We start from the raw sequence: 25554 nt of genomic DNA on the forward strand, positions 1-25554 counted from the left end.
ATCAAAACCATTTCACAGCGATCTTGAGAAAACATTTAGATATCTCTATAGCAGTCTTGGGTAGGTACGACTGTAATTTCCACTAGTATAACGAACAAGCCACTATATAAGCCAAAGATGAGAATATGCTTATGCTCTCATGTTCGGCAACTAACTTGTGCTGCTGACACTCTTTGGAATGAGCATTTCTGGGTTTTGTTGAACTAATGATGTGTGTGAAGTGATGACTGAAAACAGTTACCTTTAGATGAAGATGGTTTAGATTTGTCTTGTTCTTCCTTTCCCCCTTCACTGAAGGGATACATACTTTCGTTCTGCTTTTTTAACTGAGAGGAGTGGAAGTTGGACTGGCTCTCAATTATGCACTCAAGTGGCAGAAGATATGCTTTAAGAACAATACAGGAAAAATACTTTGGACATCTGCATCAGCAAAAGAGCTCCTTGTGTTTCTCTGCCTTAGAAGAAAACTTGAGCCTCAACTCATTTTGTTACCAGGCTTTCCAAACTATTTCATTGAAAATAACTTTTCAGTACATCAGCTGAGAGTTTGTTAACTACAACTTATAGATGTCAATGGGTTGGTAATCTTTTTCCCAACAAAACCAGGCACTCGAAGTCCTAGAAAAGTGATTCCTTGCTAAGAAAACTTGGTTATGTTCCTTTCTCCCGCTGTAGGCTGCTCTATTTCACATGAGGCTGCTCTGCTGTCTGAAAACTTAGGACATTTCAGAATTTGTTTTGTGTCATTTCATCTAGGCTTTAAGGGATTTTTCAATACATGTTTTAAAAACTAAAAAAAAAAAAAAAAAAACCACCACCAAAAAACCCCAAAACCCAACAGTTTAGTTGTAGTACAATGGCCTTTAGCTGTTAAGTAATGAAATAAAAAATGGGGTATCATCTTATGAATCTGCATCATTTGTCTCAATATCTGGCAAGGCTAATTTGAGTGCACTCTATAGTTCGGCAAATTTCCAAATTCTGAGCTCCTGTTTGTAGTCCATGAATAGTCAGACTATGAAATCTGAACTCTAGGAATGCTTCAATTGCCAGAAAATTACAGATGGGAAATACCATTTTATATAGTGATTAAAATTAAAGGTCTTGCACAAAACTAGTCTGTTTTACCAGGAATATCAAGAAGGATTGGGGGTGGTTGTTTTAAGTTGTGGCATAAACTTTCCAGTATTTCAAACAAGTTACTCTTCAAATCTGGATTTTAGCCTAGGAAAGAATTCCTTCTAGATTTGAGGCTAACCACACGTTTTTGAGGAAGTAAAAAAGCAGAAGAGGTAAATGGCCCAATAAAACTGGAGGAACCTTAAACCCAGTATGTGTAATCTTAACTTATCACACCACTATAACTGTATGGGATGGAAGTTATCCAATTTTTACATACATTACTGAAGTTCTATAGCAGAACTCTAGAAACATGCCAGCTGTGCTTGAAGAGTAGCCAGCTCAAGCTGACAGAAATTCTTCTGCTGTCTTCAGTGGGAGACTTTGCAAACACTAGTCTGTCCAGGCTTTGGTCAGCACAACAGTGCAGAAAGACCATGAAGACTCTTCTCTAAAGAATTTGTTTCCACCAGTTTACCTGAACTGCAGCAAAGCAAAGTGTGTTTTCCATCTTAAATATGCTATCTGAAATCTAAAGGGTGTAACAGTTGAGAATGAAGTAGGAGGTTATTAGCATACACATTGTTTCTAGACACAAGACAGCTTTGTACCACAAAAACTTTCAGAGCCGGTGTGACCTATAATTTGACTTTTGACAATACCTGAGAGTGGCAAGGGCAGTCTGAGATTGTTAAGGGCAGTTGCGTTTTATATGACACTATTTCTATGAGTGTTCATATGGGCTTGTAATAACTGTTATTTTGAAGCATTGTTCATTGCACTGACCTGCAGCTGAGATGTAGTAGTTCAACAAGTACACTTTTCCTGTTCTTCTAGTACACTCCTCTCCTTCCATCCCCTCCCCCTCACTCCTTGAAGCATCCTTACAGCCAATAAGCTTTCCTCCACACTAAAGAGTTATTTTGCAGCAGGGACGGACGGACAGACAGCTTTTGCTAAACTCCTAGTTTTCTATCCAGTGCATCAGACACTAAAGTCACACTTGATCTCAGCATTTGCCTTTGGGTACTCTGACTTAACCCTTTATCAACACTAGGATTTCTACTCAATCAAAACCTTTCACATGATGTTGCAGAAATATCTGCACTGAAGTTTTATTTCATAAGCTCTTAATCTTACTGAAAGTTCAAGTGACATTTAATGCTGCCATCCTCTGTCAGCAGTAGAATTTCTGTAGCGAGAACTTGCCAATTAATATTTGACCTTTTGACACCTATTTTCGAGACAGAAACCTGAATATTCACACAGTGTTTTTCTAGGAAAATTCTACCATTCTTGCCACCAAGAAATTAGTAGGTTTCAAATATCCACTAATACAGTTACAGTAAACAGTTTACCATTTTGTAATACATATCTTTCATACACTGCTATGGTATTAAAGCAAGTTTATTTCAATTTTTATCAGAACCAAAAGATTTCAGGAATATGTTGTGCGTACTGTCTCCATTTCTGTTAATAAGCTGATACTTGGATAAACAGGTTGGTATAACTAAGAGTATTTCGTTCCTTTCATAACTAATTTGCCTCTCTGTAATACCAGCTCATTCATAATAATCCATCACAATAACCTGCATTGCAGGGGCAGAGACATTGACTAGGTTTGTCTTCTGTTGCTTTATATTTTAATTCAACTTTATCTTTCATCATCAGTCCCACTAATAAATATGAAAAGGTTGAGTTCATTTATTTCTGCATCAGAAAACCATTGGTTTCCATGGTTACTCAAAGCCATGTAGCTTTACTTTCACAATAAGCTTTTTTTCTTCCCCCTTTACAGCATTTGCATTTGGTCCTCCATCTTGACTTTTTCCACAGGTATTTTTAAAACGAGTATTTATTTCTATTTCTCCATATTGTACTGTATGCAAAGCCAATCATCTGAAAAGTATATAACCTCTTCCTAATGTTCCTTATTCAGAGAACTGGGTGCTTTTTGTTTCCCTAGACCTATTTTGCAGTCAAAAAACCCCAAACCTACAGGTGCAGAGATGAACAATGCTACTCCTGGTCCTGGCTAAACGGCACCTGCATTACAAAATTGCACATCCAAAGGTCCATAACAGGAAGTTTATTTATACCATTCAAGTTATATTACACATCAGCTTTTAAAACCCTATTCCTAGTTTGAAATAGAGGACTGGAAGTTTCAGCCATGTGCAGTTTATTGAATTTTAAAATTTTGACATTGACTTCATGTTCTCTTGTAAAATCTGAACATTTGTGCATTTGTGAAGCTGGCAGCATTAGCACATTACTTGATAGTTTTAACATGCTATACTAGAGCACTCTTCAACATGCTGATCATTTTAAGTATAAAAATGTGAAGGTAAACAAAGTGAGTTTTTGTACATTTTCTTCAATGATTTAGGAAGCTTATCAAGTAAGTGCAAACTACTGTGACCAAATCTTAGAATAAAGTGTTCCAGCCTCCATATTGCTACAATATGATCAGAAACTTTCAGCTTCCCTTAGAGATGCTAGCCAAAGATCTGAAACGTAGCAGTTGCTTCTTCCTAATGTCATAAAGTATGAACTGTAAGAATAAACTCAGGCAGCCTTTCCTAAAAATCTTTTGGTAGTCAAAAATTAATTATTTTGATACTTAGTACCTACATAGTTCATGGGAAAAAAGTCTTCAGTTCAGTAGAGTTTTGGCAGGTCATAGGAGCATGCTGCTGATAGAGGATGTCTCTGAAACAAGAACAGGGCAAAAATTAATCTTATTGTTAAAGAACAGGAAATAATACTTTAAGGAGTTGACGTTGTAAAAGAGACATGGGGTGGGGAGAGGAATCAGGCTCTCAGAACTGAAGTTACTTTCCAATAAAAGATAATTGGCTCTGTAAACAAGGCTGAAAATGTGAAGTTGTTTACTTTCACACCTGATTCTACAGACTTTGCAATCATCTTAGCTGGATTAATATTGAACAGATAAAAATAGAGTAGAACACAGCGGAAATTAGTTTTAAAGCGCAGAAAAATGCAAATGAATTACTAACACTGGAAAATACTGACTAGAGAAGAAATATAGAAAGGGATTTGGTTTTGCTTCTAGGGTTTTTAAGAATTCAAATAATTGATTAATCCTGAATTGAGGAGATAAAATAATATTTCTGTAGTGCAACAATTCAAACCTCTAGCTAAAATCAGTCTCAATGGAAAATGAAGAGCCTATCCCTCCCATAAAGCTAACTGTCTTCAGGCTCTAAACTTAACATATTTCCAGAGAATAGTTTGCTATTTAGATGTAATCCTCACATTTATTTGTATTTAATTCTCATTCATGTGTTTCAAGCTGTGCATCTGGTTACAAACATTTCTTGATAGTATCTACTGCTAATTCTTTGGAACAGGTACTGGCTCTCCATATACATCTAGGCACAATTTAAGAAGTAAATATTCATGTATACTATGACCTAGGTACTGGCTACCGAAGCTGCGTTGCTGCGCTGCCATTGTCAGAACAGGCAGGATGAATGGGGGTTCTGCTGACAAACTCTTGATTTGCACACCTCGGAGATCAACACCATGTTCTTGGAGAAGGGCGCTTGCTACCTATTAGGATATACTAACTTTGCTATGGAGGAGAAACATACTTTTAGTCATAATCATCAACAGATGCATGTGGCTTTGAAGTTTTTATGTGCAGACCTAAACAAAAGAAGATAGGCTCCTTTTAATGAGCAGAATACTAGAATTTTTAATGTAAAATGTAAGGTTTTTTTCATTTAAGATTGAAAATCAACAGTCACAACCACTAAGACAGACAAGATGAAGAATCTGAATTGATCGTGTAAGAACTAGTGACGAGGATCACCTCTGCAAAATAGAAAGGAGAAAAAACCCTAACCAAAGAACCTGTAAAAATAGCCAGCTGTAACAATTCACAGTGGAATACTAACATTTTCTGTATTTTCCATAAACTAAAAGTAGAGAGAAAGAAAAGTTAAAAATCACTCTAATTTTCAAAGTAAAACAATCTGTCCTTCATTTCTAGGGCAACACTGCCAGTGGTCATACCAGGAGAAAACAAGGCAGGAACAGTGTTATGAATGACAGTAATTAAACTTAACAGGCTGAGTGACAATCTGTTTGCAGAAAGCCCTGATCAGAGCAATCAAACTTAAGTAAGGACATGAGCTTCTCCAACTAACTTTAAAAGGAGACTCACGATTTCCCATAGCTCATGAAACCACTGTCCCACTCTGATTTGTAACCAGTTATTTTAGAAGTGCTTATTCTTAGCACTTACTATCCAGAATTCCTCTAAATAGATGATGCCATGATGCAATGAGAATTTACTTTTTTTTTTTTTTTTGAGATCCCTGCAATAGTAATCTGATGCTCTGATGAATAATACCTTATTACTTATATAGTACTACAGGTATTATGATTCATAGATATACCTAGTCCCTTCTGACCTGCAGGTACTATATGTTTTCTATACACAGGTAATTATTTTGGGTGACTTTCTGTAACTGTGCCATGAATACTTACAAAAGTGACTCCTCCTGTTTTACATCTACCCACACCAAACTTTCATCAAGGAACACTCTTGTTACCAGCTTATGTTAAAAGAACTACTTCAATCTTCATTATCTTAAAGTATAGCTGCTGAACCAATAGTAAATGAGAGGCAAAGATACCAATCCATATGACTTGACAGTATTTTACGAGGAAGAGGTCTGAGAAAAGCTTTCTTTCACAATGGCACAAATGTCACACAGGGTTAAAAGACAAGGGCATGAGGAATCTCTGTGCTGTGCACATCACACAGACTGAAGATGAAATAATTCCTTTGTGGTCAGGCTGCTGTGAAACTGAAAGGAAAAGTGATATTGTTGCCTGCTAAGGGGTGGGCGGGGGGGGGGGGAGAAGAGGGAGAAGGTGTCTTTAAATTCCAAAACCTATTGAAGTCATCAAAAGAGAAAGGTTTAAATAGTAGCAAATCGCTTTTTACCTCTAGCTGATCACTTGATTCATGTCTGTCACAATTTAATAAAGGCCAGATTATGGCCCCTAGAAAGTAGGTGCTCTCATTAGGATGGCATCCATAACATAACATACAACATACAACTACAGCAGTAGCTTGCTGAAGGCCAAGTGCCCATAAGACTAAACTGTGTTTATGTTTAATCCAGGCTATAAAGGCCATGGGCAAGATTCTGTCATTTCACTGGTGTCTGTAAGCACCTATGGCACCTATTCAGTGCAAATACATAAATCCTTATTTCTCCTCTTAACGTGTCTCTTAGGTCAGGCAAGCTTACATTGTACCTGAAAAACACAAGCTGAAAACAGATCTCTGCTGAGATGCCCTATACCCCTGTATTCTTTGTCCCAAACTTGGAACTATTTACTAACTTAAAGATCCAACAATGACTGAGTAAACTGAGGAAATAAAGATTAAAGGAATTATAGAGGAATTCAGCATTTGGAAGGAAGTATAACAGGTTTAGATGAAGCTAGATCCAATAGTAGAAATGAAAGGATTAAAACATTTGAGAGAGCTTTTGAAAAAAAAGTACACACAACAATTCTGCACTTGCAGGCAAATAAAAGAAATGGCATGTAGAATCATGCCTGAAAGATTAAAACTTCTGGTGGCAGCTTTAGAGGCTTCAGTCAGCTGCATTTTAACAGGCAGCCAACTTATCCAGGGAGACAAGTTGTGTGACATAGTATCTAAGGCACTAAAAGCGCCCCTTGAAAAATACCGTTTGAAGCCCCTAAAAGCCAGATCCCCAGCTGGTAAAGCTAAATACACAAGAGCAGTAACAAAATGACCCATTTAAGAGCATAGTGGTTACTCTGACAACTGCAACCCAGCATCAGAACAGCAAAGCTGGGTCAAAAGGTCATCACTTACAGGTTGTATCACATCCAGAAAACAGCTTAATTCACAGGCAGTTAGATTCTACCTTCTATTGAAGAAAAATAAATGCTGGGCTGAATGTGTCTGCTTACTCAGTTTCATTATCATAGCTAGGCTAAAGTCAGCCTGCACAATGTTACATTTAAGGCAAGTGCTCTAAGAATTGCTGATGTGGACACAAAAAATTGTTTCCCTTCTATCCAAGTATCTACAAGGTGGTCCAGAAATCCACTCTGGGACTGCTTTTATAATGCAGATGTAGGGCATCTACCCCTCAGGGACCATGAGTCCAGCCCAGACAGACAATTCATCCATCCGTCCCTGGCTATTCTCTTTCCCAACAGCCTCCCAAATGGATCAGGAGCAGGTAGCACTTCACCTGCTTACATGTATAATAAATACACTCCGGGAAGCAGCTAGGCAAGCGCAGTAGGTATGGTCTCTCTGTGGTGCAGGGGCACTGGTACAGCCACCAGGTATCCCAGCAGAAGAGTTTGGCATCATTATAAGGATTTCTGACCCTATTCCAAACAGTATGTTTATCCAGGCTATTTGCAGTGTGCCTTGACCATTACAGCTAAAACATTGAGCTATTTTCACAGACAGAGAAAATAGTAGATTACCTGAGAAAAGGAGGAGGGATATTATTTCACACAGAAAAAAGAAGTTAACCTTCCACATGCTGCATCTCTGGCAACTTAGCTGGTAACTTGAACCTTCCTTCTTAATCTGACAACAATCATTCCAGATCCACCAAAAAAGAATAAAAAGCCTCCTTTAAGGCTACCAAATTTAAAGGCTTGGTAGTTCAACTTAGATGTATTTACAGTAACTGTACTGAGGTAGTTATCTCTCTGAACTGAGCTGCTGATCAATTCTGCTGCTTCAAAGCAGAGAAAGGAGCAATAATAAAATGTTTTGTCCATGCTACTGGACTGTGGTGCTGACTTTGCCTTAAGTACTATTCATGTTTCCAGAGCTCCTGAAACCATTTCTTTTACATCTGCTGCCTATCACCTGAAGCAGTACTAATATACCTTTCCCTTGACACCAATAAACATATTTGCTCCTGTTAGTTTACAGTAAAAGACAGCAAAGCTTTCTAGAGTGGATTAGCACTGCTGCAGATAGCCAAAGAAAACAAAGCAGCTCAAGGAGCCCTTCTCTACAGAAACCTGCAACAGCAATTTGAACTCTGCTATGAAAGATAAAAGGCGATTCTTGGCTATCTGGCAATAATTATTGTTCAGATTGGGTCATTCTCACAGGTATTAAAATCAATACCTTGACTGTAGAAATAAAAACAGGGCAAAAACTGAAACCTGTTTCTTCAGCAGTTCCAAAACCGAGCAAACATTCTCACATTTTTCCAGCAAAATTTCAAAAATGACCATTTGGATTCCTCTTAATTTTTAATATAATTTATATAACAATGGTAAAATAATTTTCATTTCTACTAAAATAGATTTAAAGTTCAACATGAAAACCGTACTTCTTAAAAACCTATCAACTTTGACTTTTCCAAACAGCCTTCTTTTGATTGCTGCCAGCCCATCCAGCACAGTGCTAGCAGACTCTTGTGAGACACTTTTCCCAAAAGTGTGAATTAAAGAACCAAAATGTTCTTCACACATCAGCTCTGATGCCAAGCACAACAAATCCTCACGTACATGTTCTCTGTTAAACACTTACTATGTACCAAAAAAGTAATTTAATAAGGATGTTTTTAAAAGAGAACAAGGGGTCTGATGTCCGTTACTGCCATATCAGAGAGACCTCTTTTGCTTAGGCTGGCTTCCATGGTAATTCTTATCTCCCATTTGTGGGGCTACCAATCCCGCTGTGCCAGGACAAATGAAACTCAGCTCTTCTATAGCATGTGCTGAGTAAACATGCCACTGAAGATGTAACATAGCATGTCATCTACACAAATGGGAAGAAACAAGCAGTGTAAAACCAGTGCTAAGGCTTATCCTTAGCTAACTAATATAACTTCCCAGGAGCTTCTTAAAGTTTCTCAAAGTTTTTTAACCAGCATCAAGAAATCACCTTTTAATTAGCAACTTTGAAATAGACTGAAGATTAATCCTAACAATAGCCTTACAAACTAGGCAAACACTACTGCACCTTGGGAAACCAAGGCAGAAAGGTTGCGTGATGTGTCTCAACCTACAGCAAGTCATGGCAGAGCCCAGATTTAAATCAGGACTGACAGGGGAATTCTAGCAGAGCCTGCAGCCCTGGTTTAAAACTTCACTGCCTACAGCTGTCCTCCCCATTCCTCCCCCAGAGGATATTTTTCTCTCAATCAGCAGAAGGAAGTGTGTCACCACATCAGAGCCATCCTAGTTCAGTCTGGCACACTACCTTAAATCACTGATGAAGGTAGGTTTGTACTAAGGTGCCAAAACTATTAATTGCAAAAGCCAGAGCATGGGTGTAAGTTCTCCTCTTCAGGACAGTAGTAGCTTCTGCCCTAAGGCAAGCATAGTCATGTCAAACCACTCCAATTTTCAGAACACAAGCTTCAGAGACCAATTTTTGCTTATCTCCCATGGTATATATATTTTATCCAGTATGACTTGCAAGAGCTGGATTCCATTCTCGACGTCACATGCACAGCATCTTTACTATCTCAGCAAGGTAAAGAAATCTATCATTCTTTAAGCCCAGAATGTGACTGGATGAGGAGCACGAGCTGCAGAATTTTCTTCCTGAGAAAATACAAAAGTCTTTTCTGATTCTGGTACCTGTGCCTGCTATGAGCTGGAGTCAGCCGAGTTGGACATCTGATCCCACCCACAGCACTCACAAAAATTTCCAGTTACAACCCCTGAGAATTCACTCTTTACAGAATTCTGTTTGAAGACCACCTTACCTTCTCCTTTTCCTTCAAGTCTGTGGGATTACTGTGAAGGCTTTCCAGGTGATTATTGACTCCTGCATCAATTTTCTTATCTCTGACTGACCAACAGACAGGGGGGCAGTGGGGAGTATGTCTTCCTGTGGTAGTCTGTTACTACTCTCCTAATTAGAGGACAATATAAACTTTGAGGCATACTGTTTCCAAACATAAGGCAATCATATAACTTTCTAGTATTACTTATGGTCTCAAAAGCACAGTAAATAGTTCACAGACTGACTGGCAGGTTTAATTCTTAAACAGCTTATGAAGTAAATAATACACAACAGAAACAGGAAATTTACCAATTAGAATTAAGTGCATTCCCTCACCTGTTTGCTTTGTAACTCAGAAGGCACATGCCTTATCATTCTTAGCATGATCATATTATCATCTCAATCATAAATCACAAGCTTTTTCTTCCTGTTGTTCTAAACATTCTGTATAAGCACTTAAGAGCAAGGCCAATTCCATGCAATCTCCAGAAAGCATCATACATATCCCTTCAGCTGAAATTAGTCATTAACGACAACCTTTCACTTATGACTTATGACTAGAATCTCTTCAAGGGAAGGATAAATCAAGCTTCCCTTTGTGAAGTACAGTACCATGAAAACATGTAAAAACAGTCAAACAGCTGTTTTTGTACCATAAATAGTAATGAGATACATAAAGTCAAGAGAATTTAGAAAAAAGCACAGGAGAATAAAACACGTCCCCCTTTTTTTCCCCCTCAATCTCTTCAGCAAAGATCTATTCAACAGCTGCAATAATGATCACTGCACAAATCAATAATCTTGCTGAAGCCACAGGAAAGTACAGTTTATTAGCTGTTCAGTAAGGAGACAGAAACACAAGGATGCAGGAGCTCTTCTCCTGCCAGAAGAGTGTGGGATGCAGAAGAGATGCAACAGCTTTGAAGAATCTCACTGCAAAATGTGTTCTCTCTAAGTGTATAGTCTAAGATTTTGTGCTTAGGCATGTTATCCACCAGGCTTTCTTCTCTTCAGTGATGGATCTAGTTTCTCACTAATATAATCATTTTCCTGATATACTGTTGCCAGAAGGAGCATGTCCTTTAAAAAGGAAAGTCTGGATTTGTTTTGTTGTTGCCATTTGTGATTGGTCTGACAGTCTGTGTCTATGAGGCTTCCTAAAGCAGATTGCCCTGGCATCAGCACTCTCAGTCTCTCAATTTATTTCTGAACAAGAAGCACTAATATATTTGGGGCTGCTCCTCATGTGTTAATCTTCAGGAAAGCCAAAAGGGAGTAGAAATGAAAGAAAAAATGAGACAAACTAAGATAAATAATAACAATAATCTTAGCATTTCTACCTGCAGGAGCACAAAGGGCAGAAAAACTGGCCATTTGACCTTCACAATATCCTTCTAACACAAGTATTCTCATTTTACTAGTAAGATAACTCTATGCATTCTTTGCTGTGGTTTTTACTGCCAGGTCTGCTCCTACAATTCACAGGTCTCTGCCTAGTGGCACAACCTAAGGAAGTGCATAAGACTGGGGCAGATCCAAATAGGGACTATTACAGCGAACTGGTAAAAAAACACAAACAAACAAACAAAAAAACCAGAAAAGAAACTAGCAAATCCCGTGGGACCAGATGGATGCATTTGAGGATGCTAAAGTGGCTGGTTCACATCATTGTGAGGCTGCTGTCAGTCACCTTAAAGGTCAGGGCAATCAAGAGGAGGTTCTTGATGGCTGGAAAAGAGCCAAATGTCATGCTTATCTTCAAGAAGGCCAAGGAGGAAGATATGGGGATCTACAGGATGTTCAGCCTAACCTCAGCCTCATAGAAAATATGGAGCAAATCCTTTTGGAATCCATTTCCAGCACTTCAAAGAAAAGAAGGTGACTGAAAAGTCAGCATAGATCTAATAAGGATAAACAATGGTTAGCCAACCTAATTAACAGCTGGCTAGAAAGCAGCTTTGCAGAAAAAGTACTAGTGGTCCTCAGAGACAAGAAGCTGAACCTGAATCAGCAGAGTGCTCTGGCAGTGATCAAAGCTAACAGCATACTGGTATCAGTACAAGCACAGCCAAGAGACTGAGGGATGTGATCACTTCCCTCTATTTTGGCATGAGACTGAATCTGGAGTACTGTGTCTGGTTTTGGCTCCCCAGTTCATGAAGGATTTACTGGACTGACATACTTGGAGCAAGTCCACCAGAGGACAATCAAGGTGCTCAGGAGCTAGAGCACATACGTTATGATGAGAGGCTGAGACAGACGGCTTCTTCAGCCTGAAGAGAAGTACAATTTAGTTGATGTCTTCAACTATCTAATGAGTGAAGACAGAGATACTTATAGAGAAAACAGAGCTGGACCCTACTCAGAACTGTACAGCAAAAAAACTACAGGCAATGGATATGAGCTGCAGAAAGAGAAATACCAATCAGACATAAGGAAAAAAAAATCTACACGATGACATGGTCAAAGACTGCAACAGGTGCCCAGAGTGGCTGTAAAATCTCCCTTCTTTGAGATGTTCAAAACTTGACTGGACAAGACCCTGGACAGCCTAATCTAACTTCAGTTGACCCTGCTCTCAACAGGGAGTTGGACCTGATGACCTCAAAGTTCTAACTTCTATTATTCAGTGACTCTAACTGAGGCACAGAGGCAATAAATTACTTGAACTCTACCTGTGGTCTTAATCATGTTAACCCTAAGCTTTAAACTCAGCATTTCTGGGCTATTTATTCCATTCCCTAACTGCTGGGGAATCCCCACATGGTATGGTATTAGGGTTAGGTAGGTTTTCTGCCTTCTTGCACAAGTTAAATTATAAATTTTAAAAATGCAGTGCTGCACTCACATTATCCAGTGGCACCCCAAGCAAAATGTGCAAAGTCCAAGTCTGCTGCTATGTCTGTTACTCATATCCAACACTCAAAATTAATGTATTCATTACTCACTCATGTATCATTTGCTGGCAGTCACAGTCCATTCCTCAGGGGACTGAGAGTTATATCCACAAACCTTCAAAGCAGGTGTTAGATAGCTTTTTCCACAAAGGCGCTAAAGTGAATGGCTAGGGAGTCTCAACTAGGCATCTTATTCTGGCTTTCAGTCTTTCTGAAACAACGAGTTAAAGCATAAACAGCAGACTCCAAGGCTGTCAGTCCTAGACTTTTATAAGCACTTTTTTCTTTTTCTTTATTAATGCAGTGTCTGAGTCAAGCACATACAATACCAGAATAGTAATAGCCTCAAATTCTAGGTCCCTTTGCAAATCAATTCATACCAACACATTTTCTCATCTAAGACATTTAAACATTTGGAGCCTCTTGCACATGAGGTCCCCGAGGAACAAGTCAAACTGCTTTCACTTTCTGGAATAATACCGCAGACAAAAGTAAACAAATATAATACCATCCATCTGAAGCATGAGGCAGCATTATATTCACAGGAAGGAGTCTGTAATTATAATGGGAAACAGATAAGGCTAATAAAAATTAGATTGACCAAATAGACATGACAAAGCACAAGGAGTTCATACTCCTTTCCTTAACTTTGTAAATGATTCACTCTAAGTCAATAGTAGTAGCCAAGTCAAGAAAAGAGCCTGCTTCCCAAGCTGGCTCGCTGTTTCAATATTATCATAACACAAAACAACCTTCCAACTCCTTATCTGAGACTATGAACAAGCAATCAGGCAGTAGGGATATAGGACACAACTGAGCTCACGCTCATACTTAGAAAGGCATTTGGATGTAGTCTGAGTGACTCTAAACAAGAGCCTTTATAGTTTCTGTACTTTGGTTCTATTATCTGTAAAATGGGGGCAATGAAGCAGTATGAAACTTCATACATAAACTCACCAATTTTACTACACTAGGTCCAGCAGTGCTGAAGGAATGGCTGAGGCTGTCAGAACATCCCACTGCAATTTATAACTGCTGTCTCCCCTTCACCTGTTGTGCACCTCACTAAAGAACTTAGCTTCATCTTCTTGGAAACTTCTTAAGCACACTGGAAGGCTGCTGTTATGTCCCCGTAAGTTTTCTCTTCTTCAGGCTGAACAAACTCAGCTGTCTCAGCCTCTCTTCATTGATCATGTTGTCCAGCCCAAGCATCTTGATGACCCTCCCCTGAGCTCAATCAAGTTTATCAACATCTTTCTTGTACTGCAGCCCCCAAAACTAGATGTGGTGTTCCAGATAAAGTCTAAGGAATGCCCAGTTAAAAAGAATAATCACTTCCCTCAATCTACTGGTCATGTTTCTGTTGATACTGCCCAATCATCTGTTGGCCTTCATTGATGGAACACTGCTAACTCATGCTTAGCCTACCATTTAAAAAGATCCCTGGGTCTTTTTCAGTACAGCTGCTCTCCACCCAGTCGATCCCCAGCTTGTACCATAGCAGGGTGTTAGTCCATCCCAGCTGCAGGATTTACTGCTTGTCCTTGTTGAATTTAGTAAGATTCACATGAGCACATCCCTCTGGCCAGCTGATGTCCTCAGAAAGGCAGCCCTGTTCTGGAGCACACCCCTTAGTTCACTGCGGTCCACAAACTTGAGGAGGGTGCATTCTATCTCCTCCTCCAGGCATTGATAAAGATATTAGGTAAATGTCTGACAAACTACACCTGTAACTGGCCTCCAGATAGAGTACAAACCTTTAACAACTACTCTTCAAGTCTAATGATCTGATCAGTTTTTTCACCCACGTAGTAGTCCACCCATCTAGATCATAACACTCCAATTTGGATACAAGGATGCTGTGGGTGTCTCTATCAAAAGACTCCCTAAAGACAAGGTACAGGATATCAACTGCTCTCCCCTTATCCACAGTCACATCATAGTCATATAATTCCTGATGACTTCACAGTTAGAACAAACTCAACATTCCTAATAGAGGAATGGTGCTAGAGAAAGTATTCTTAAAGTATTTAAAAAGACAGGTCCTAGTCCTACTATATTTCCATGTAAGGCAATAGGAATTGAAAGCACACAGCACCTTGGACAATCCAGCAGATACTAGAAATGTGGCAAAACTGGAAGCATTAGATTTAGCCTGGCAAAATATACAATATTCTAATACTCATTGGGAAGGCATTCAGACAAACAGAGAGACTGACCCACCCACAAGTCATAGGAGATGGAAAATTACACTCAGTTTCCAAGAGTAATACAGCAGGAAACAAAGATCAATGAGGTCTGGCTTATATGTCAACCTCTAGTCAGCGGCTGTGATGCTGTTCTACAGTAGTACAAGAAGAAATCTGTCCACAAATACAAGAATAGCCAGCGTGCCTACCCTGTCAAATCAAAGCTTAGTAACTTGTCTCCAGCTGAGACAAACAGCTGATGCTTAGAGTATAAAAACAGGGCAAGTATGCAGTGTTCCTGCCTTGAATACTCTCCTAACCTATAGGAATTTGCAGCATAGGGGTTCCTAGAAATAGAAAGGTAACTTTGCTAAATTACTTTGTCTGACTGAATTTAACATACACAAATCTTCTTTCATTTACAACTGCAACAGTAAGTTCCAAACTTCATTGATATATTGCGTGAAAAAAACTCCTTAGTTCATTTTGAGTCTATTTCTTGACAATAATTTCTACTTACTGTCTCATGCAATTTTAGATTTCAAAGAACTCCAGTGCATTCTTCTTCAGTGTGGAAAAGAGAGGACTAAAATCATAGTCGTCTCAGCTGTTTCCCAAAGGGATGTGACTCCAAACTCCTGTTCTAGATGCCTTTTCCAGTTCTGCTGCAATAGGACCAGAACTTCAGTCAGTATTAAAGATGAAGCCACAGATTTACAGAGTGGCACAAGAAGGTTTTTATTTTCTTTCTTTGCACTTTTGCTAATAATTCCTAACATTCAGTTTTCTTTCTTGCCTGCTACTGACCTGTGTGCTGAAAGTTTTCATGAGGCCATCTGTGATTACTTCATGATCTCTTTCTTTAGTGAAAAATGCTAGTTCAGAGACCGATACTGTACATGTAAGGCTCACTCGCATCACCCCCATTTGCATCACCTTATATTTATTGACATTTCCTTTTGGCTACAAGTTTTTCTACTCAGTCTCTCAATGTTGCAAGGTCTGTCTACAGCTCTCTGCAGTTGGCATTCACTTCTGTGATCTCAAAATAACTATGTCAACAAGCTTTCTCATCTCATTGTATGCCTCATTTTCTAAATCATTTGTGAACACTGAACAGCAGGCTAGAGATACAGCTAGCATCTGAAAGACTTCTTTCTAAGTCTTTTGCTCAGGAGCAGATAAAATGTTTGGAATCCCAACAAGATGAAGGAGTCAGCACTGCACTTGTACGCTTTGCAGGCCTGTCGTGGGACATATGTGAATAGCAACTTTTAGCAACCTGACATGAGCACAGCCACAGTGCTTAAGTGGGAGGAGAAACAGCCCAAAATAAAAATAAAAGTACTAATAGTCCCACCACTGATACAAGCCTCCATTTCTTCTTTTATAAAAAGAAATACAATTTTTGTCCTTGTAACAACTGATAGCAAAAATTGTTGTTATGGTCTGGAAATTACTGAATAGTTTGGTTTTACAATCCCATATGGTCCTGCTACAGGGGGCACTCTGGAAATGAAAGAGTTAACCAGGAATGGTGGCGGGGTTGCATGGATTAACCAGACTTTCTGGAAGAGACTATCAGCAAATGGTTCTCCTTCAATACCTGAAGTTCTGTCAACTAACAGAGAATAAAACAGCGTGCGTGCGACTACACAGAGGCGAGGCAAAGCAACTTGCACACCAGGCTGTGGGTGCTGCGCAAGGGCTGGAGAATGGGTGGGGGGAGCCCAGTCCAGCCAAACCGAACCCAGCCAAGCTTGTCCGGGATGAGCTGAGCTGCCGGGGTGACTCCAGCTGAGCAGAGCCGAGCCCAGCTGCTGGGGTGACTCTGGCTGGCACACACACATTTTCTGCAGAGTGTCTTGCATTTTTGTTCTTGGCAAACCAGAGCAGCTTGGGAAATATTTGCAGGTCTGGCTATTTAAGCAGGAGCAGCCTAGCAGGGAGCACGCAACAATCGCCCAAGATTGGCTTGCAGAATTACTGCTGCTGGAGGAAGAAAATCGTTTTCATAATAACTGTTTTGCAGCATACCAGCTACGCTTTCTATAGCATTTCGTCACCCAGCTGAATTACAACAAACAAGGGCAAACATGCTATTTTCATACCTTTTTTTTTTCCCCAAACCATATTGACACATGGACTCTGCGACAAAATGAATGCTACTGAAGCCCAAAAATATCTGCACTGAATATAAATATATTATGAAATAGCTTTTAAACTCTGCCCTAAAGCACTTTCTGATTGGCTGCCAATGATGTCAGACATCCATAAAGGGGGTTAACAATTTCAGTGTATGAACTCCATGCAGCAGGAGCACAGAGCACTCCAGGATGGGCAGGGGGTTAACCATACCGTCTCTCAGGTAGTTAAAATCCTACAACCTCAGGCCTCTGCACCAAGAAAGCTGCACCGCTGTCTGTCCTTGCAGACTGATCTTAACCATACTTGACTAAGCACTGCTTACTTGGGAGAGGAGCCTTCCTAAAGGATACAGTAAATCACTGTCAGGTTTTAGGTATTAAAGATACACTCATGCATATTCAGAGCAATTAGTTTGGTCTTATCTGGCAGTTATGATCTTACATTTCAAGTCAAAGGTGAACTAAGTACAGTACCCTTTCCAAACAGGAACTTGACCTTTCAGTCCTGTTTGAATAAACTGTTATTAAAGTGAGTAACATATTTTACAAAGCCCTAACAAAACTAAAATCTACAATTTTAGAAAACTCAAAAACTAATGCCAGAAATATCAACTAAGCCTTTAAAACATACTATTTTGGCACCAATTGTTCAAATAGTAAAATAAGTTAACTCTTTCTGTGCACTCATGCTTACATGTTGCCTGACAAGAAATACTGGTTTGCAGGTTTAGGTGTTTAGGTAGTTTTGACAAACAGAGCATTCTATGCAGACAGAAATTTGCTGTGTAAAATAGTAAGTGTGTATGATGCTCAGTTACCAGCAACCAATATTTGTTTCTTACTATGACTACAATTCTTGGAGCTGGCTTAGTTTCAAATGTTATTAGGTAGATAGCATGTGGTGTTGTAGTAAGGAGTCTTACGCATGAACTGAAAATATACTGAATTTGATCACCCTATTCTAGGCAGTTTTGCTGCCAAATGTGGGCTAATTTATATATAGCAGCCTATTTAATAGTTTGCACTCATACTTCCAAAGCAAGCATGGAAGCAGACCACATAGAAATATGAAAATGTTTCCTGATTTGCTACAAAAAACTTTGTTTTTCAAATCCTTGTCTAAGGTTTGGGAACATGCAATAGAATGAAACTGCAAACTACACAGTTCAAATATGGAGCTGCTATAAGGTATGGTATCACTGCAGTGCTCAAAGCAGTATCACAATATAAGAGAAAAGGCTGTGTATTGCTATCTACTATTGTTCCTTCTGCCTCTCTTTTCAGTTTCATATAAATGGCAAAAATGCTAAAATCAAAGGAGAAAAAAAAACCACAGGCTCAGTGTCTAGGAACCTCATGCTTTCCTCGATTACTCCTAAAGGATCCCTTTACTGCTGAACCTCAGCACATACCATCAAATATTTCAAGTGGAACAAATTCATTAACTTGTAAACACTACTTAACTAACTGAAAGCCAGTGACAGAAACCTAGAGCACTCTTAAATCAACTTCAAGCAGGCACTGCATTTCATGTGTTAATACTTGCCATCTGCTCATGTTGCATTTTTTTACCACAAGAAAAAAATGTGACTGCTGAGTAAAGACACTTCAAAAAAAGAAATAGGAGAAACCTGGCCTCACTTAGCCATAAACTATGGTTTGGGTTTTTTTGGGTTTTGGGGGTTGTTTTTTGTTTTTGTGGTTTTGTTTTTGTTTTTTTTTTACATGTGCACACACACTCACTCTCTGTCTCTCTACTAAAACCAGAAGAAGCTATGTAAAATAGTCTTTTTAGCTATTGGTGCTTTATAATAGCTATGCTAGGAAATTTTCAAGAAAAAAGAAAGTGCCTGTGCATGTTTGGTACTCCAGACAGTAAGAAATTTGCCTCAGGGAGAAACACTTTGTAAAAAAAGTGGGGGAAGGGTAACATGCTGGTAGGCAGAGTGCGTAAGGGAACCAACGCATGAGCGTGTGCGCGTGTGCGCATTTGTGTTGGAGGCTCTGGAAAGAAATGCTAGTCGCTACGGCTCCTAGAGGCTCCAGCACAGCAAAGCACCTTTCCTGCAACACAACCATTACATCATGCACAAAACTGCCTGCCGGCCACAGAAAATGGCCCAGCCAGGAAGAGATGGATACCAGCAGATGGAATGTTTCTCCACTTTGTGGAACACGCAAATTTTAAACTAATTCTTTTCAAAAATTAGCTTTAAAAAAAAAAAAAAAAGTCCTAACTTCTTACCCCCTTGAAAACTAAAGGAGATCAACATTTTGCCCCAAAAGTTGGGCCTATGACTTAGAGGATGCCAAGACATGATGGTATAAATTTTGTTTTAGTTTTGGCCAAAATGGTATTTCATTTGACATTCAGTGTGCTTCTAGTAATAATCCTAAAGAGCACTCAAGCATTTCAGTAATGCCAGTGAAAAGAAATTTGCTATGGCACCAGGTCACAGAATAAGTATTTCTGAAGTTATGTATCATGAAGTTCTGCTTAGCTGTTGCCTAGAAAAAAAATAAAAAAAATTGCCAGATCTGCATTCGTGCCTTTTAACAAGTGTCATGTTTTAAATGGGTGCTTATAAAGAAAGCATCTGATGGACCACTTTGGTGCGTGACATCTTGCGTTAGTATGCCAGATACACTGAGCATCAGGTCCTGATCTAGATGGGCAAATTCAAGAGCAAGTTTCTTTACAGAAGCTGTCAGGGAGAGAAGGACATGTGGTAATGGTACATGAGGTGGAAACCTATCCACTGGAAGCTGGACAAAACCTTTTCACAAAAGTCACTGCACTGTAACTGTGCACAAACACTGGCTCAAATATATGCCCCAGTTGTAATGATAAAGTCAGTGCATGAAACTTGAAATTGTGACTTTTGGCTAAAGATCTCTCTCATCCATTTCCTATTACTAGTCCATAGAACTATTTAACCTTCATAAAACTACAGCATAGTGTAATTTCTCTGGATGTCACCGTTCTTTGGATGTATTCCCAATGTTACCTACCACGATTTGATTTTGGTAAAACTTTATTAGCTGCTGGGGTCCTATTCCCGATGACTGGAAAGAGTGGAAAAAAAAAATACTGTGGTTGTAACCAAAGTAAACCAATGTCAGCCTATGTCGCACACAACTGAAAAAAGGACACTAGCAGGATATATTCATGCCACAAATATTTGAACACAAGGCATTCTTTATAGTTAAAACACCTCATCTGGTCCCAGATCCTTCATACGTAAAACTCATGCCTTTTTACTTCCACCCCAGATCTTTCCTCACCACAAAGGAGCCCAGGTGTTTCTTGAATTCACTTAGCATTTCCAACACTTCACTCCTTCTCACATTAATGAAACCCATATGCTTAAGTATTACTGTCCTCAGTATTACTGCCCTTTTCCTGAGATTTGAATTAATTTTGTGAGTAGCTTTCCTTGTACTAAAAAAAGTTGCACAGATTTTATTAACATCTTTCATAATTTTGAAGACTACTGTAAAATTGCTTATTTACTTGAGACAGTTTTGATGCTAGGAAACAAAGATGTGCATCTCTCCTGTTATAACATTCAAGTTCCTATTTTCAAAAGTATATTGGACCAAGATTACCCCTTTTACAGCTACGCATTTAAGAGCTACTTCAAGAATTAATGTGGCAGACTGCATACATTAAACTGAAAGCTCAAAGAGAGAACAGCTTGCACTGAGACAGCTGCAGTGATTTTCAACCCCAGTTGGCTGCTCTGCCTCTTCTCTAGTGTCCTTCCGCACTGCGGAAGCAACCACTGAACTGCCCCAGTTAATAGCCCAGCATATGAAAGAAAATGGAACTTTGGTTTCACTTTACTTCAACATACCAACAAAAGATCCAGCCACTGTTATCTTCATCACAATAGCTTGGCACCCATTTCACCTATTTGACTTCTAGTTATTCCTGTTTCTCATTATTGCCCTGTAATACAGGTATTTATTCTAAATGCATTTAACAATTACACATGCTCCTAGATGACATGCAACTCTTTAAAAAAGGTCCCAAACAAAATTCAAGTGGAAGTAGTATGGACAACCACCAAGACAAGAGCAGTCATCAGGAAAATGAGTCACAGAGAAGGCCAGTAGAATCTGCCAGGAGACTTCCATATGTAACAGTCTCACACAGAAAAGGCAGAGGCACTGAAAATAGGTTGATAAAATACTTTTAAGAGGTGGTGGGTGTCCCAAGTAGGAACATCTATGTAGCAGCACAAGGAGATGGAAGAAACAGTAGAGGAAGGGGGGAGATACTTGGACATCTATGTGAAGCTGGGGGAGGGCAGACAGGAAGGCAGTAATAAACTCCATAAGCAGACAATGCCACAGGGCTAGAAAAAGACTCTGGCTTTACTTGGAGCATGGAAGTAGAATCCACAGTTGTCAGAGTATGCCTGTGTAAAAATTGTAACACCTTCTAACTGACCTTGCTTACCTAGGGCATTTTGGAGGAGTACAGGCAATTTAGTAACAGCAACGTGGCCCTTAGCAGCACCCTGGTCATTTGTTAAAAGGGAGAGAAGAAAAAATTTCACCAGTGTCTGACTCTTCACTTCCCACCTCGTACAGAAATTATCTCAAGTACTTTAGTGAGGGCTAAGATTCAGACTGATTTCACAAACAACACTATTTTGTGGATCACTTTGCATAGGAGATGATAGCTATACACATACCTATGGTTAACTTTATTTGAAAGTATTTATACAGGACCAAGATCTTTATTTCCCAGCCTTCATATTTCATACATCTTAATCTATAAATGTACTTCCAGAAAAAGTCAACCTGATTTACAATTAGAGTGATTGGTATGAGAGTTGCTCCTGTTTGAGTATCACTTTAGGATACTGTGAAAATCCACAAGCTATGACAAGTTCCATATTATAAAAGCCCTATCAGAATAAAAATTCCTTTCCAAAATTCCCTCATGCCAATTTCACCCAAATTTTAACATAGAAATTACTCTGTGTGGAATATCTGGAGTGAGGATTTTTCTATTTAAACCTTTTACTAGCTCATAGTATCTTCTTGGGTCTTGTACCAGTTTAGCCAGTTATAAAATTAATTCTTTGTTCACCCTGTTCTTTTTTAATCCTTTAAAAAAGGACTTCAGGTGGAAAGCTGAAGCATTACGATAGTTCAGCAAACAAGTTTCATGCAGAGAGTCTCAGGGTTCTGTGGACACTTCAATGTAGTGCCAGGCCACACTGTAGATTTATGGTACAACTGTAATAAAGTAATTTTATTTCTGTATGCCTCCAATTCCCATCAGCAAGATGGTGCATGTGTTTCCCTTTGCCCATTTGTCTGGTGTGTTTACCCAGAAAGCACTTTGCGCCTGGAACTACTGTCAGTCATGTGCCTCAAGATTTAGCACCCCAATCTCAATTAAGCCATCTAGGCCCCACTATAGATTATAAATTTTTTTAACTAAAATGTTTGTAAACAGAAAATCATTTTAAAGGTCAACTTTTTTTGTGCAGAATTAAAAATAGGAACAAAATAAACAGAAATTTTTTGCTTTTGTCACACTGAGACCACAGTTTCTACAGACATTCCTCTGATGAGACACCATTACAGAAGTATATATTACGTGGTTACAGAAATAAGTGGAAGAGCATACCATGCTGTGGAGACAAGAATCCACAGAAATACGGTAAAACAAAGTTCCCAACAAGCTCACCACAACTATGGCTGGCAAGAACATAATTTCTCAATGTATTACAATCCATTTGAAATGTTTAACCCTAACATTATCTAATCTGCAGTATGTTTCTGCATCTCAGATAGAATTTAAAATGTAGCTGGTAGAGCATAAACTGAGAAAAATAATCTAACCAAAGAAACCCTGAAACAGGGAAAAAAGTCATCCTTTTTTAGTAAGAGAATTCTAGTATTTTGGAAAATGTGGTTAATTTCTCTCAAAACCAGACGTATAAACAGCACATCTGCAACAAAGAAACTGGGATGTTGTGAGAAAAATCCAGACAAGTAATTCTGCTAAGAAAGGGACCCAACAGCACCTTTAACAACATGCTGCCCTGCTGGCATTCATGCTAGAGGCACAGCAGCCAAGTTTTAGCTTTTATTATTTTATTGCTTTTGTTTTTTTAAGAATTGATGGCAGCACAGATTTATGAATAGGAACCCTGAACCACTGAGATTGTGAACCATAAGTATTTTACACACTTTGTTTTGTAACGATGAGCACACACAATCCTGTTTAATAATGGATATAATGGAACAGAGCCTCATACGGAAGACAGAAATGCAAGTACGAATAGAAAATCTGATACAACTGAAGACATCCTGTATTGCCCCAGAAGACAGGCTAGTGCAGAGCTGCAATGTATAACATGCAAATGCTTAAATCAATAGTGCGAGCAGTAGCCACTGCTTGCTGCATTCCTTACAGGAGCAGCCAAAAGGAACATAAGAAAAGGGGAGGGTGAAGAGACATTTACCGCTTATTTCACTGGCGCCAGCTAAAATCTTCTCTGTAACTAATTCACTTTAACTCTGCACAGGGCAATGTTATGTAAAACGTTTCTGAAGGAAGATTTTTTCTTGCCTTTCAAGAGCAAGCATCAAAGCCTAGTAAACCATGTACTGCAGAATATACTTAAAGCTGAACAATACTAACCAATAGAGTCACTGAAACCGAACTCTGGAGGAGGAGCTCTTTACATGCAGAGGCTGGGTTTCTATTTTCTGGCACAGATTATACCAGCTTACAGAAAGGCAGTATTTTACAAATCTTTACATGTGTAGCCAGAACCTTTTGTCAGTGAGATGCAATTATAGCTTAAAAACAATTTCTATGATAGAAAAGAGATGAGAGCACTAATGAAGGTGGCTTTCTGTCAAATCAAGTTTTTCCTAACTGTTTTTCTTCATTCATTTGATCTCAGTACTGGAATTTTGCAGCACGAATTGGCTTGGTCTCTTTCAAAACATAAAGGGCCTAATCCCTTCCCATTAGAGAACAGGAAGTCAGAAGCCAATCTTAGCACTGATTAAAAAAAAGAATCTGGATTGTTATTTTAACTTCTTTGTTGCACATAAACTACAGAATTTTTTTTCCGCTACCATTTCAGCATGATGGCTCGATTAAAAAGCTGATGTCTCCCCTAAGTGGCAACTGTTTAGTGCAAGAGACCCTTTGCACCAACTGCTCTCTACAGAGCAGCAATTACACTACAGTTTCTCCCCATCACTACGTATGTAACTCAGAACATGTGCTGCACAAATCCTTATTTATGTGCCACTGTGCCGTCCGGCTTTGGACAGTCTAACAATTACGTTTCTAGTGTAAAGACTTTTTACATCTGCTCTAGGTCCATTCAAACAAAAATTGGTTGAAGTGGGAACAGGCAGTATTTCGTATTTTGACTTCTGTTCATGCAGTCTTGAAAACTGCATACTCTTATTGTCAACAGTGTTGTATGTGTGCCTGCTGGATCCCACCAGCCCAAACTCCCACTTCTCCCCCAGCCTTCCCTAATGTTCTCAATACACAGGTGTGTGCATGTGTGTATTTCTACTCCTGTGTGCAGTGCTCAAGCCCCAAGCACTCTCATCTGCTCCTCCAAACCAGTGGCACTGCTTGACGTCCAAGCACAGTGTTGCAGCCTTTCTCAAGCTCTTCCACTATATGCCAGCAAACTGGCAAGAAACTTTCGTTCAACTTCGAGAATTGTGCAGGCTCCCTCAAAGAAGCAGGTGAGTGAGAGGGCTTTTAGCCATGGGTAGCTGAAATCTTGACTTCTGGGCCTACTGCATCCCCTTACTTGAATCTTCCCATTTTTAAGTGTTATCTTTCTCAACACAGAACCAGTGTGACTTCTCTGGGGCTCCCAAACCAGTTAATGAATCAGTCCAAGTCAGAATGGAACTGGATGAACTTCAAGCATAGCTGCAGGTTAAATAAGCTGAAGATGCCCCCAAAGTTCTTAACATTAAATATTTAAGTATATGTCAGGTTTTTTTTATTTTCCCCAATGTTAAAAAAATGGCTGGCAATATGCAGCACTTGAAAATTAATGAGTTTTAAATATGAACATAGTACACCCCCAGTTTTGAAATACTCTGCTCTATTTTCTCTCTTCTCATCTTTCCCATCTGGTATGTTTTAGTAATAATTTAACAAATATTTTTCTTCAAGGCTGTCAGAAAAATCTCAGCATTTTGGAAACACTAAACATTATCTTGTTAGATAAATTAGGACACAAAGAAGTAGCATGACATATATGTGATCACACATTGTCAGTGGCAAAGACAGTAACAGAAATCCCAATATGTGCTTCTTCGGAGTCTTCAAGAAAAGAAATTGGTAATACATAGCAAATAGTGAAGCTGAAACAGACATCAAGTTACATTTG

At 39.1% G+C, this 25554-nt stretch overlaps 1 protein-coding gene across 5 annotated transcripts in view; it reads right to left on the bottom strand.

Annotated features, from left to right (window-relative positions):
* The window catches only part of PARD6B (par-6 family cell polarity regulator beta), a 97907-nt gene that overhangs the window by 25349 nt on the left and 47004 nt on the right, over positions 1-25554 (bottom strand). For 2 of the 5 annotated variants that reach the window (XM_072878914.1, XM_072878913.1), the window contains exon 8: positions 3194-3831. The gene's annotated coding sequence lies outside the window, so the exon portion shown is untranslated. Of the gene's footprint in view, positions 1-3193; positions 3832-9937; positions 10043-15519; positions 15665-25554 lie in introns of those variants that run through there. The other 3 variants (XM_072878917.1, XM_072878918.1, XM_072878915.1) reach the window with 3 other exon arrangements.

This window comes from Ciconia boyciana, chromosome 14 (assembly GCF_034638445.1).
Source record: "Ciconia boyciana chromosome 14, ASM3463844v1, whole genome shotgun sequence".
Classification (NCBI taxonomy): Eukaryota; Metazoa; Chordata; class Aves; order Ciconiiformes; family Ciconiidae; genus Ciconia; species Ciconia boyciana.